Source organism: Schistocerca serialis, chromosome 5 (genome assembly GCF_023864345.2).
Source record: "Schistocerca serialis cubense isolate TAMUIC-IGC-003099 chromosome 5, iqSchSeri2.2, whole genome shotgun sequence".
NCBI classification, from domain to species: domain Eukaryota; kingdom Metazoa; phylum Arthropoda; class Insecta; order Orthoptera; family Acrididae; genus Schistocerca; species Schistocerca serialis.
The window spans coordinates 289,589,711-289,604,538 of record NC_064642.1 but is presented as its reverse complement, the minus strand read 5'-3'; positions in this window follow the sequence as shown (position 1 = coordinate 289,604,538).

Genomic DNA, 14,828 nt, shown 5'->3' with positions numbered 1-14,828 from the left:
GATATTTTATAATCATTATTATTATTATTTATTTGTATAACATTTTTTTATCAAACCCCTACTCTGTTTTAGCTAAATAATCCTTCAGTGTATAAAATGTATTGCATTACAGGTACTTTTTAGCTGCCTTTTTAAATAAGTGTATTTTTGCAATTTCTTTAATCTCTTTTGGTAATTTATTGTACAGTTTTATTCCTTGATAGAAAATCCTGTTTTGAGTTTTATGTTTATTTTTTCTTGGTAAATGTAAGTTGAGTCTATCTCTTGTTGCATGGTCATGGACAGAGCTGTTTGTGCAGTAATTACGAATGTTATTTTTGATGTGTACAACTCACTGGTAAATGTATTCACATGGAGCAGTTAAAATCCCCAGTGTTCTGAACAGATCTTTACAATGAGCTCGACTAGTATTTTTGGTTATTATTCTTATGGCTCTTTTCTGGAGTTTGAAAACTGTGTTCATATTTTGTGCATTAGGCCCCCCGCCAACAAAAAAAAAAAAAAAAATTAAAAATTGAATAATATGTAACTAAAAGACACTGCATGTTACACACTGATGATAGGATTCTAAGGGCATAACATGCTGATGACATTCTGTTTGCAAGTACCTTTGTGTGTTCACACCACTTCAATTGAGAATCAATATTCATATGGACCTTGCCGTTGGGGGGGAGGCTTGCGCGCCTCAGTGATACAGATAGCCGTACCGTAGGTGCAACCACAACGGAGGGGTATCTGTTGAGAGGCCAGACAAATATGTGGTTCCTGAAGAGGGGCAGCAGCCTTTTCAGTAGTTGCAAAACGGCCTTGCTGTGCTGGTACTGCGAACAGCTGAAAGCAAGAGGAAACTACAGCCCTAATATTTCCCGAGGGTATGCAGCTTTACTGTGTGGTTAAATGATGATGGAGTGCTCTTGGGGTAAAATATTCCGGAGGTAAAATAGTCCCCCATTCGGATCTCCGGTCGGGGACTACTCAGGAGGCCATTGTTATCAGGAGAAAGAAAACTGGCATTCTATGGATCAGTGCATGGAATGTCAGATCCCTTAATTGGGCTGGTAGGTTAGAAAATTTAAAAAGGGGAATGGATAGGTTAACGTTAGATACAGTGGGAATTAGTGAAGTTAGGTGGCAGGAGGAACAAGACTTCTGGTCATGTGACTACACGGTTATAAACACAAAATCAAAGAGTGGTAATGCAAGAGTAGGTTCAATAATGAGAAGGAAAATAGGAATGCGGGTAAGCTACTACAAAACAGCATAGTGAACGCATTATTGTGGCCAAGATAGATACGGAGCCCATGCCTACCACAGTAGTACAAGTTTATATGCCAACCAGCTCCGCAGATGACGAAGAGATTGATGAAATGTATGATGAGATAAAAGAAATTATTCAGATAGTGAAGGGGGATGAAAATTTTATTGTCATGGGTGACTGGAACTCGGTAGTAGGAAAAGGGAGAGAAGGAAATGTAGTACGTAAATATGGAATGGGATTAAGGAATGAAAGAGGAAGCCGCCTGGTAGAATTTTGCACAGAGCATAACTTAATCATAGCTAACACTTGGTTCCAGAATCATAAAAGGAGGGTGTATACATGGAAGAAGCCTGGAGATACTGGAAGGTCTCAGATAGATTATATAATGGTAAGACAGGTTCAGGAACCAGGTTTTAAACTGTAAGACATTTCCAGGGGCAGATGTGGACTCTGACCATAATCTATTGGTTATGAACTGTAGATTAAAACTGAAGAAACTGCAAAAAGGTGGGAATTTCAGGAGATGGGACCTGGATAAACTGAAAGAACCAGAGGTTGTAGAGAGCTTCAGGGAGATCATTAGGGAATGATTTACAAGAATGGGGGAAAGAAATACAATAGAAGAAGAATGGGTAGCTTTGAGAGATGAAATAGTGAAGGTGGCAGAGGATCAAGTAGGTAAGATGACGAGGGCTAGTAGAAATCCTTGGGTAACAGAAGAGATATTGAATTTAACTGATGAAAGGAGAAAATATAAAAATGCAGTAAATGAAGCAGGCAGAAAGGAATACAAAGGTCTCAAAAAGGAGATCGACAGGAAGTGCAAAATGGCTAAGCAGGGATGGCTAGAGGACAAATGTAAGGATGTAGAGGCACATATCACTAGGTGTAAGATAGATACTGCCTACAGGAAAATTAAAGAGGCCTTTGGAGGAAAGAGAACCACTTGTATGAATATCAAGAGCTCAGATGGAAACCCAGTTCCAAGCAAAGAAGGGAAAGCAGAAAGGTGGAAGGAGTATATAGAGGGTCTATACAAGGGCGATGTTCTTGAGGACATTATTATATAAATGGAAAAGGATGTAGATGAAGATGAAATGAGAGATATGATACTGTGTGAAGAGTTTAACAGAGCAGTGAAAGACCTAAGTCGAAACAAGGCCCCGGGAGTAGACAACATTCCATTAGAACTACTGACAGCCTTTGGAGAGCCAGGCCTAACAAAGCTCTACCATCTAGTGAGCAAGATATATGAGACATGCAAAATACACTCAGACTTCAAGAAGAATATAATAATTCCAATCCCAAAGAAAGCAGTTGTTGACAAATGTGAAAATTACCAAACTATCAGTTTAATAAGTCACAGCTGCAAAATACTAACACGAATTCTTTACAGACGAATGGAAGAACTGGTAGAAGCTGACCTCAAGGAAGATCAGTTTGGCTTCCGTAGAAATGTTGGAATACGTGAGGCAATACTGACCTTATGACTTATCTTAGAAGCTAGGTTAAGGAAAGGCAAACCTACATTTTTAGCATTTGTAGACTTAGAGAAAGCTTTTGACAATGTTGACTGGAATACTCTCTTTCAAATTCTGAAGGTGGCAGGGGTAAAATACAGGGAGCAAAAGGCTATTTACAATTTGTACAGAAACCAGATGGCAGTTATAAGCGTCAAGGGGCATGAAAGGGAAGCAGTGGTTGGGAAGGGAGTGAGACAGGTTTGTAGCCTATCCCCGATGTTATTCAATCTGTATATTGAGCAAGCAGTAAAGGAAACAAAAGAAAAATTTGGAGTAGGAATTAAAATCCATGGAGAAGAAATAAAAACTTTGAGGCTCGCCGATGACATTGTAATTCTGTCAGACAGCGAAGGACCTGGAAGAGCAATTGAATGGAATGGACAGTGTCTTGAAAGGAGGATATAAGATGAACATCAACAAAAGCAAAATGAGGATAATGGAATGTAGTCTAATTAAGTCGGGTGATGGTGAGGGAATTTGATTAGGAACTGAGACGCTTAAAGTAGTAAATGAGTTTTGTTATTTGGAGAGCAAAATAACTGATGATGGTCAAAGTAGAGAGGATATAAAATGTAGACTGGCAATGGCAAGGAAAGCGTTTCTGAAGAAGAGAAATTTGTTAACATCGAGCATTGATTCAAGTGTTTCTGAAAGTATTTGTATGGAGTGTAGCCATGTATGGAAGTGAAACATGGACGATAAATAGTTCGGACAAGAAGAGAAGAGAAGCTTTCAAAATGTGGTGCTACAGAAGAATGCTGAAGATTAGATGGGTAAATCACATAACTAATGAGGAGGTATTGAATAGAATTGGAGAGAAGAGAAATTTGTGGCACAACTTGACTAGAAGAAGAGATCAGTTGGTAGGATATGTTCTGAGGCATCAAGGGATCACCAATTTAGTATTGGAGTGCAGCGCGGAAGGTAAAAATTGTAGAGGGAGACCAAGAGATGAATACACTAAGCAGATTCAGAAGGATGTAGGTTGCAGTAGGTACTGGGAGATGAAGAAGCTTACACAGGATATAGTAACATGGAGAGCTGCATCAAACCAGTCTCAGGACTGAAGACCACAACAACAACATCTTCAATGTCACTTTAGTGCTTATTGACCAATCATAAACTTCCTTGAGAGTTTCATTTGGTTTCTCGGCAAGGAGTTCCCTTGTTTTCTCAGTGACTATAATATTGCTGTCATCAGTGAAGAGGATTTTTTCACCATGAGTAACACTACTGGGAAAGTCATTGATGTATATCAGGAACAGTATTTGTCCTAATATGCTTTCTTGCGGAACCCCTATATTTTGCTGCATCAATAAAATACAAACGAGAGAATAAAACCAAAATAAAACTTAAGTTGCAAAGGAAATGCACCACTTACAACAACAAAACAGTGCACACACTAGCACCTGCCAAAATCAAAATGTGTCAAAGGCTTTAGGACGAAGACCATGGAATACTTCATTAACAGCAAACTGCTTCCGATGAGCATGACGTCATAACCGTTTACATTAAGTTTGTTTTCAACAGCTGCCAGCGGGCGCGTGCACAATTGAGTTGTGCATGAGCAACACCATCCACTTCTGACTACTTGAAGTGTGGCTTGCGTTTCGTGATTTTCCTGCTTCCCCTTCGTTCACAGTTCACACATCAAATGAAAACAAAATGGATTTCTGTGGCCGGGAGCTATCAAGTGAATTAAAATACATTCAAATAATTACAGAATGCTAAAATATGATACTAGTTTCAGTTTTCTAATTTTATTTTATTTCTATGTTTTTGGCAATTAGCAACAATGACATTTTTGTCGGTTTGCTAAATAACTGTGGTTTTTATTAATCTTTTCCACAGATGCAGTCAATTTATAAGAAACAAAGTGTTTCATTCCACTCTATTGGCTAGTTTCAACTGTTCACTGAAGTTCAAGTGCACATTTTCATCTGCTGGCACATAATAAAGAACCAAATATGAGACAGACAATATTGGTACACTAAGTCAATTTGCTTCCCGAAAAGCACACTGGAAAGCTAGATATCAGGGTTGGGGCCTACTTCCTTGTAAATCTGTACATATGAATGTGTCCTTTAAGCCAAATTTTGCATTTCAGTATTGTTTACGAAATTCCTAAGCTCTGATGTACTGTTTCTTTTATGACATCGTGTAAGATCTATTAATGCTACATATGTACGAATATACGAGCTTCTTGTGTCATCGTAGCTGCCGACACACAGTAACGCCTGTTTTTCTGGCGCTCTCTGGCAGATGCTGAAATGAACCCATGTGTAAGAGGTGGTGGAAAAATATTGCAAATGGTTTTTTGAAAAGCTCTATTTTCAAAGGAAATTTCCTTTTACTCAAGATGAATTATGTTTCGTGTGAGAATGTGCAACTAATTTCTTAAATCACAGAGCATTTGACTGTCATTTAGAACTAGCACTTTGAGTACCAGCTGCTTATAATGATGTCAAGCTCAGAAGACCAGACATTGTCACTGTTTAAAAATTTACTGGCACATTTGTGTGATGCACCTTAAAGTGTAACATACGCTAAAAAGACCAATATTATATGTGAAATCTCAGCTTTTCTTGTAGCTTGTTAATCTTCATTATATGTGAAAGCTTAGCTTTTCTTGTTGCTGCACTACGTACAAGGGTGGTTTGAAAAGTTCTCGGAATCACCACAAGAGGTCAGCACTAACGCAACGAATTGTTCATGTGATATTCATTGGACTGTTGCCTCTAAAAATGTGCCACGTGAGTGCTCTTGGAAGAGAGCTGTGGCGGTGACATGGCTTTGTTGTTGTTGCCATGTAGTGTTTTTCAAAGATAGAAAATATAGATTCGGTAGTGATTAAGCACTTCATAAAGAAAGGTATGAAAGGAAAGGACATTCGTGCCGATTACCAGAATACAGTGGGGGCTCATCTCCTTCATATTCAACTGTCACCAAGTGGACAATTGAATTTAATTTTGGTCGGGAGAACTTAGATGATGATCCGGGCAGTGGTCGGCCAAGATGTGTCACTACTCCAGTAATCATTGCAAAAATGCACAAATTGGTCATGGAGGATTGCCGATTGTAAGTGCATGAAATTGCTCACATGATGTCATCTGAAAGGGTGCATCACATTTTAACTGAAGAATTAGAAATGAAAAAATTATCTGCAAATGGGTGCTGCGACTCTGACACTGGATCGAAAGCATGTGCCATTGCCATGGCAAAATTACATGAACTAAAGTATAAATTGTTGCCACACCCACCTTACTCACCTGACATGGCTCCGTCAAACTTCGATCTCTTCCCAAAACTGAAAATTTTTCTTGGTGGACGAAGATTCACTTCAAACGAAGAACTGATAGCCGGAGTTTACAACTATTTTGCAGGCTGGAGGAAACTCATTTTTGGGATGGGATTAGTGCACTGGAACATCATTGGACCATGTGCATTAATCTACAAGGAGACTACATTGAAAAATAAAAAAGTTTCAGTAATATAAGTACTTCTTTTCTATTCTGTTCTGAAAACTTTTCAAACTACCCTCATACATTAATTTAAACCATTAACTTTTCCTGTTTGTGTGTTCACACTACTTAACAATGATGCTGCTGTTGGCTGACTATACATTGCGTGTTGTATGCTCTTAATATCAACTGTCATTGGCTGACGAGAACACGTGACGTGAGCTATGATTGGCTTACAAAAGCGCATTGCAATCTCCGTTTCAGTGCTTCGGAAAACTAACGTACTGTGTTTCATAGAATTCAAATTTACACTTTCATTGTACGGAAACATGCTGTGTATCGTAATATGAAAATATGCAGCGCATATGTTGCTACACATCATAGATCTTTCCAAAACACATCCCCTCCACCCCCCTTTTCCATGTTCCATTTTCTAAAATGCTGGTATACAAAAGCTTTACCACTCAAAAGATTTATATTTTTACAGCTCTGACGGAAAGTACACTGTCGCTTATCCTGGAAAAAGCATTTTCACCTTGGAAGAAGTGTATTTTCACGTGGGGGGGGGGGGGGGGGGGGGGGGGAAAGTGCGTTTTTAACTAGGAGATCTGGGGAAAATCCGGGAATTTTTTTTCCTTGTCCATGTATACACCCTGATAATGTCTCCATATTCTTTTTTCAGTTCCATCAAAAACTGTTGAACCTGCACTGTAAAAACCATTCAACTTCAGAAAATGTACTGTTCTTTCTTGATCATTGCAGTTTTTTTCCTCTTTCATCACCAACTAAATTTTTAAATTGTTTGTGCATGGTGTATTTCTACAGCTAATCTGCAATGCCTGGTGATTATGTGACTGCATAACAGATGTTGAGAACTCTCTTCGGAAAAGAACTGTGATTCCAATGATAGGTAACTAACTACATTGCCTGTTTTCGAGTGTTGCATGAACAGCGACATACTTCTGAACTTCCTTTATATCACAAGCAAATAGCAAGGTATAAACAGTACTACCATTATGTTTCTGTCAAACTGAAGAAAGTTGTGTCAACCGAAAAATGATGTAAGAAACAGCCACATCACACTGATAAATGAAATGTCACTCTGTACTGAGTAGTCCCAAGAAGACCTGAGCATAACCAAGCTGTACCTAATACAAGTGAGACTTGCCAAATAGTGGCGAGAAAGGCCAAACCATGGACCACATGTATGCAGCACATTGTACATGTGTGGAGTTTTTTTCACTTTTTTTCATGATACCATAATAAACATTCAAACAAGCTTCATTCATACAAGCTTAGGCTGCATTTTTCTTTTATATATATGGTACATAAATAAATGAGATGTGTTCAGTAAGTAATAGAACACATTTTTTTCTGAAGACAGGTTGGTTTTATTCATGATTCCAATACAGTATATTATTCTGCACTCTTTGGGCTTCAAAACCCTAATTTTCAACATAATCTCTGTTCAATGTGACAGGCTTATGCCACCTTACTGGAAGGGCCTGTATGGCTGCATGGTACCTCTCTGCTGGTCGTCACTGGAGCCAGTTTCACGCTGCGTCAATAACCTCCCTCCCCATCATCCATGCACTGCTTCCCACTGAGTGCATCCTTTAGGCCAAACAGGTGTATGCGAGATCTGGGCTTTGGGGTGGATGAGGAAGAATAATCCAATGATGTTATCTGTGAGGCCTTGCATTACCATGGAGAAGAAGTTCGTTTGCAGTTTTGTAACAATGAACATACATTGCAGGAGTCGCAACCGTCTGGCATGTGGAAAATTGGACCTACGAGACCTTGTTATGATGATGACGGACAACTCGCCCAATGACTCACCATGTTTTTGTTCATTGCCAGGTCACCGTAGACATTCTGCAGATGCCTATGAATATCTGTGATGCTCTGGTTTTCTGCCAAAGGAAACTCAATGACAGCTTTCTGTTTGGAACACACCTCCATTACAAAAGTCACTCTGATGGCTATGTATAGTGCCGTCAGATATCAGAACTGTGCAGGAGCACTAAATTTTCTTATGCACCTGTCTGTGGGATTACAGACTCCACAAAAAGGATTACCTTAGCATGAAGAGAACTGAAGATAGTAGTTATTTTTGTAAAACCATGCACACCATATCTCACTTTCCCTTATCAGCGGTTTAGAAGCAATTAGGTCCTAACACAAGAGGCTCTCACTAAGTATGCTATACACCTCCCATGACCATTCCTTCTATGTGAGGGATTTTAATGTAAATAATATACTGTGAGGCTTAGAAACTACCTTACTCAGGGATAGAACCACTGATAGTTTCATAACGTCACTAGATACATTTATATGGAACAGGGAACGTTTCAGGTGAACGAGAACTCCACCTACAAACTTTCAGAGGTTGTTCAAGGGTATCTTACTAGTATTTTGGTACATGGGACCCATGGTCTCCAGTGCCTCATTACAGAGTTACTCCATTTCGTGTGGCTTCTTGCCCAGTTACCTTTGTATCTGTTTTGCCAGGATGGCAAGCAAGAGTCACAGATTAAAATTCAAGGCTTTTTCCAGGTTTTAAAGGTTCAGTTTTACTTTTTCCAGGTCTCTTATTTATCTTACAGTATGTAAATGATACTGCCTTACAGTCTACTTACAATCTAAATGTGTTCTTAAACATTCAAATTTCCTAAAGTTAAAGTGTCTTCTCTGACTGTCAGTATCATTTGTCAAACTTGAAAATAATAAAGAGAAGAACAATGTACTGTACTCACTCACCAAATGGCGGAAGATCAACACACACCTGTAAGATTTTAAAAACACTACTAGTAATTTGTTTTTCCATAACTTTGAGATTGATTATTCTGTTTCAGCAGCATCAGCTAAACATCTCATTTCCTGTATTTACAGATTAGATTAGATTAATATTAGTTCCATGGATCATGAATACGATATTTCGTAATGATGTGGAACGAGTCAAATTTTCCAATACATGACATAATTAAGTTAATTTAACAACATACTTAAGTTAATATAACAACTTTTTTATTTTTTTGTGATTTTATTTTATTTTTTTATTTTTTATTTATTTATTTATTTTTTTTTTTCTTAATTTATATCTAAAAATTCCTCTATGGAGTAGGAGGAGTTGTCATTCAGAAATTCTTTTAATTTCTTCTTAAATACTTGTTGGTTATCTGTCAGACTTTTGATACTATTTGGTAAGTGACCAAAGACTTTAGTGCCAGTATAATTCGCCCCTTTCTGTGCCAAAGTTAGATTTAATCTTGAATAGTGAAGATCATCCTTCCTCCTAGTATTGTAGTTATGCACACTGCTATTACTTTTGAATTGGGTTTGGTTGTTAATAACAAATTCTTTGATTTGACCTCCCTTTGGAGTTTTCAAGAGATTCCTCTTTCATTTTCTTTCCTCTATCTCAATGCAATTTAACCAAATATTCCTTGTACTCAGAACGTGCATTACACATTGAATGTGTGAAATTTTTGTTGATTTTTATATATTCCACACGTCCTCCATCTTGATCATAAATCAGAACGATAACAAATCACACTGTGTACCAACAACTGAAGTTTATCTAACATTCAGTGATACCAACATAGCCTCTAACCTGACTAAGCAGAACAGAATGAAGATGTATATTTCATTAGCTTACACTTTGTAAACATTATTTATAATATTTGTGTTTATATCAAAATAATGGCACATATTAGGTGTGTGGTTTTGAGACAGACATGGAGTGCAGCTATTTACAATGTCCAGTTCTTGCCACATACCCTGCCATCAGGGTCAGCTATATTTTGTCAACCTTCAAAGTCGCATTGCAACAAAATGAGAAAGCAAAACGGAAGATAAGTTTTTGTTCCTGTTTTAATAAGGGAAGAAAATACTGACTTTTATATCAATAAAAGAGTAGAATGGTTTGAATTTTTTCAAGGCTGTGTAAGATGCCCATCCAGTTCCCAGTTATGATCGCTAACCATCCTCATTGCACTAAAATTTGGGCATAAAAGTGCAAATGTCAATGGTGTGTGCTGTGCGTCTCATTTCCATTCGCTCTTAGTGATTGGTATTGATAAAATCTACTGTTTGCCTTTAAGCTTGCATTCAGTACTGCTTGGTTTTGTTTTGAGTTTGTTTTTCCAGCAGCTTAGTTGTACATTAACAGTGATAGACTGCAGTATGGACACGTTTACTTACAAAAAGTTGACTGATGTGCATCATGTGCATGGGTTTACTGAGAAGGGGAGGCCACAACGTTGGGATCATGAGAATTCATGGTGGTCAAGCGGTTAGCGTTTGAGCTTCATAAGACGAACATGATGAGGCAACAGTTTAACTCATGCTCAAACCTTTTTCGTAGTACAAGTTAAACTCTGTAATATTCAAAAAATTTGCACCTACACTATATGTTCTTGCTACATTAGCAATGTCCTGACTGCTACGCAGGTTAATTGCCAAATGGAGCTCGCCTCCGCTTCTTCAGCTGGAAGCGGTGAGATGCAAAGCAGTTTCGGGTACCTTACCAGATATCCTGTATGAGGGATTTTGCATATATCAACACGCATACATTTCCAGGAAAACGCTATGCATTTCTTATTTCATTTGTTGATAGTTATAAATGTTTGTTCTAATAATTAAATTTAATTAAAAATAGTACGTAGTCAAATAACATGAAATTCGCTAAAACTTCATGCAAATGTGTGTGTGTTTTTTTTTTTTTTTTTTTTTTTTTTTTTAATTATGCTACCTTCAGATAAATTAAATAACATGACCAGTGATGAATAAAATATATTGTCTTACATAGCTCAAACGCTAACCACTTGACCACCATGAACTCCAACTTCCAGCACATATACACAAATAGATTAGCTACATAGCAAACGTGTAAAGCTTCTCTTACAATTTTCTCGAAATTGCCACAGTCGTGCATCTTACTACTTGCACCATGCTGTTTTAATGGCCTACTAAAGGTACACAAAGTCTGAAGTAAATCTGTGATCCCAACGTCGTGGTCTCTCCTTGTGAGTGCAGTGAAAGAGAAGTGTGACGACGCAATACCAAACTGTTCCCACAGCGATGCCATCCTCATCAGAGTCCCTTAACATCTAAGGTTTGTTACATTACTCTGGGTTTTGTGTTGTGCTTTTTGGTATTGCATATTACAGGCTTTTTCACTGTTGTGAAGGTAATTTTCACAGAAACAAAGGTAACTGCAGTAACAAAATGAATGAATAATCAGATGTTCCTAACCTACATCTGAAAGTTTGTTGGTAGAGTTATGGTTCACCATGTACAAACATTGTACAACGTCATTCATTGGTAATGATCCTAAGTTACTCTCGAGCTCTTGCACATGTGGCCCAATGGGAAGTCAATGATAATGACTTGTAGTAGTGAACATTTTCCAGCTATGATTCACCTCCCAGCAATGCCTAAATCAAAGGTGCCACAATGGGTGCTCAGTAAGGCAAGCTGGATGCTGTACAGCCAAGTTGGTGCATTCAAATACAATTGCAGCATCCAGGAATTGATTGGTTATATAACAAAGACAATTGTCTCTGCTACTTAAGCATCCACTCCACAGTCTCATGTGAGTGGACAGCTCTCCGCCTGTGTTCAAGAGCCAGCCAGCTTTAGAGGACTCATAATGTTCTGGCGTAACCACAAGCACTGGAACGAAGACGAAGAACGCAAGACCAGAGAAGGCGGTGAAACGATGTCAGCCAATGGTGTGCTGATCAGGACCGCGCCACAGACCTGCAAGAAATGAATATAAGTGCTGCCGCTGCCAGCCTCGGCCGGACATTAGTGGAGTATTAGAATGGCCTTGCAAAGAGTGCTAAGATATCCGTTAGTAGTGATCACGAACTGTGTGTCAACTTGCAGGACCGTTGCATATAACCAAGGACTCTGAATTATATTGCATGTTGCCCATTATTTGTGACAACATTTTTTTACATTCAAGTTAATTATTGTCAAATCAGCTTTATAGAAATAAAACTACTAATGTTATTTGCTTGAATTGTTGCATAGAATTCTGAGAACACAGTGTCCCTTAGCCACCCTCTATATGAGACAAGTGGGCAAGATCCAACACACAACCTGTTGGATAATGAGGGCAAAATCTTTGAGTTATTAGAAAAAGCAAGAAGTGATTGTAGTAGCAGTTCCTGAACACTATAAACACCGTCCATTTAGAGTGCATATATGTGAGCAAGACTCCCAGGAGGGTTGAGATGGGAGGTTCCCAGCTGCTGCTGTAATGTGAAATAAAAGTTTCCTGCAAACCTGCAAGACAGAGCACAAACAATGGTAGAACACTTTGTCAGAGTTACTGCCACTGTCGGTTATAATCCAGCTTCCAGGGATCACAGTGTGATCACTGAGAGATATCTGTTTTTTTTTTACTTAAATTCCACTAATGATAAAATATACAGCTGCCATTTCACCATGTCAGAACTGGAGTTTGTACACAGTCTGTCTCAACATACATCACCTGAGTATGATAGAATACATTGCAGCGTGTTGTGGCACCTCACAGGATAAAGTAAAGAAGTCCTCCCTGCCCATTTTAATTTTATCTGGTTGCTAGGACATTTGCCCAACACCTGGAAGTAAGCTTTTAATCCTTCTCTAGAAACCTAGGGAGGACTTGTAACATTCCAGGCTTATGGTTACCACCCCTGCATTATGTATTACTAGATCAATTCTCTTATATCTCCAGCTATAATTAAATTCAATTACTTTTTTGATAATAGGAAAAAGTAGTACATTGTAGGAAGTGTATAAATACTCGGCCTCGAGTATTGTTAGGACAGATGAATGTTGGGCCCACTAGAGGATAAATTTGTGCATACAGTTGAGATGTTCTTGGTGCATGATTCAGGTCTGAATTTACAATAGAGCAACTCGTGTGTTGGACATTGTCTAAAACAGCATATTAGAACAGTGCAGTGACGAATTATTTCGGAGTGTTAAACAGTTTGATTTAATATCGCAAAAGGCAGAATGATATGTGAATTTACATTCGTACTTTGTTGAGTATTAGTGTTCAACAATGCAATGGACCTCACACATGCATTTCTATTGAATTACTGCATCTGTACTATTTAAAATCGCCAGTGTAGTATGTGCTACCATTGGTTAGCTGTAGTAGTAACAACGAGGTTTATTACACTGAAGATTGACCACAAGCTCATAAGATACAGCTTTTGAAGTGAATAAATCTATGTACTTACTTTACTTCAGTTGTGGCCAACATCATTGTAGTGAAATCCATTGTGGTATCCTGTATTTATTGAACAAGCATATTTTAGCTCATGTATGCGGTCATCGAGTGATACTGAAGGCAAGATATTCACAGGTATTTAAACCATTTTTAACTACTCACTAACTGGTGGGACGTTACAGACTGAGCATCCTCAAGTATGTGTCCTCGGAGTTTCTGAATAAAATCATCTTGGTTTTCAAGCCGTGTCAGTTCAAATAAAATTTTCAAGCTTTTGATGGCTGTCTCTGCCATTGTCATCAGGAGTAAAACGACTGACTGCCACTGCTGGTACAGTTTTCCACTTATATAACAACAATTGCAGCCTCTGACACCAATCAGAGGGGGGCAAAACAATGCATCCGCGAAAGGTTTGTCGGGCTGCTCCTGCCCACCATGGGACTGAGTGACATCAGGTGGTGCAAGAGGCTGGTGCCACACTTGAAACTACTGCTCCCACCTCACTACAAGTGCCAACATCCATTGTTATTTCCTTCCGACATCCAAAGCCCACCCACACACCCTACTATGCTCATACCAGGGGTAGGGCATGTTCTTTCGATATCCAAAGCCCGCCCCCATGCCCTATCCCTGGCACACACATAATAGGGCATGGGGGCGGGTTTCTGACTTCGAAAGGAAGCAACAATGGATGCTTGATGCATGTATGGAGGTGGGAGCAGCAGTTTCAAGTGTGGCACCAACCCACTGTGCAACCAGATGTCACTCAGTCCCACGGTGGGCAGGAGCTGCCCAACACGCCTTTCGCACACACGTCGTTTCATCCCTTTCTGATTGGTGACAGGCCGCAATCATGGCTATATAAGCAGAAAACCGTGCCAACCCGAGCAGTTAGTGGTTTTACTCCTGACGACTACATGGGAGATAGCTCGAGAAGATTTTTTATTCTCAAATAGGTATTATCGGGATTGTCCTCATCAAACATATAAGAAAGCCTTGGAATGAATGATCATGCGCCACGTCCTCTAGATCTTAGATACAGACAGCTGCTTTCAATCAAATAGTTGGACTTGTTGTGTCAAAACAATTTTGCCCCTTCCCACACTTTGTCAAATTCACAAAATTCTGTATCTAAAATTTTATCTGCTGACTAAAACGTTAACTTAATCTTGGCAACTTATGAGATACGACATTTTTTGCATGGTTCCTGCACTTGAAACTGCTTTGCATACGGTCTTTAATTTTCAGGCAACTTGATGTGGTACTCTGTTGTCTCTGCTTCCATTGGTCTGCGAAGCTAGTGCAGAATCACTAACTGAAATCTATTGAGAGGTAACTAAATATTCATACAG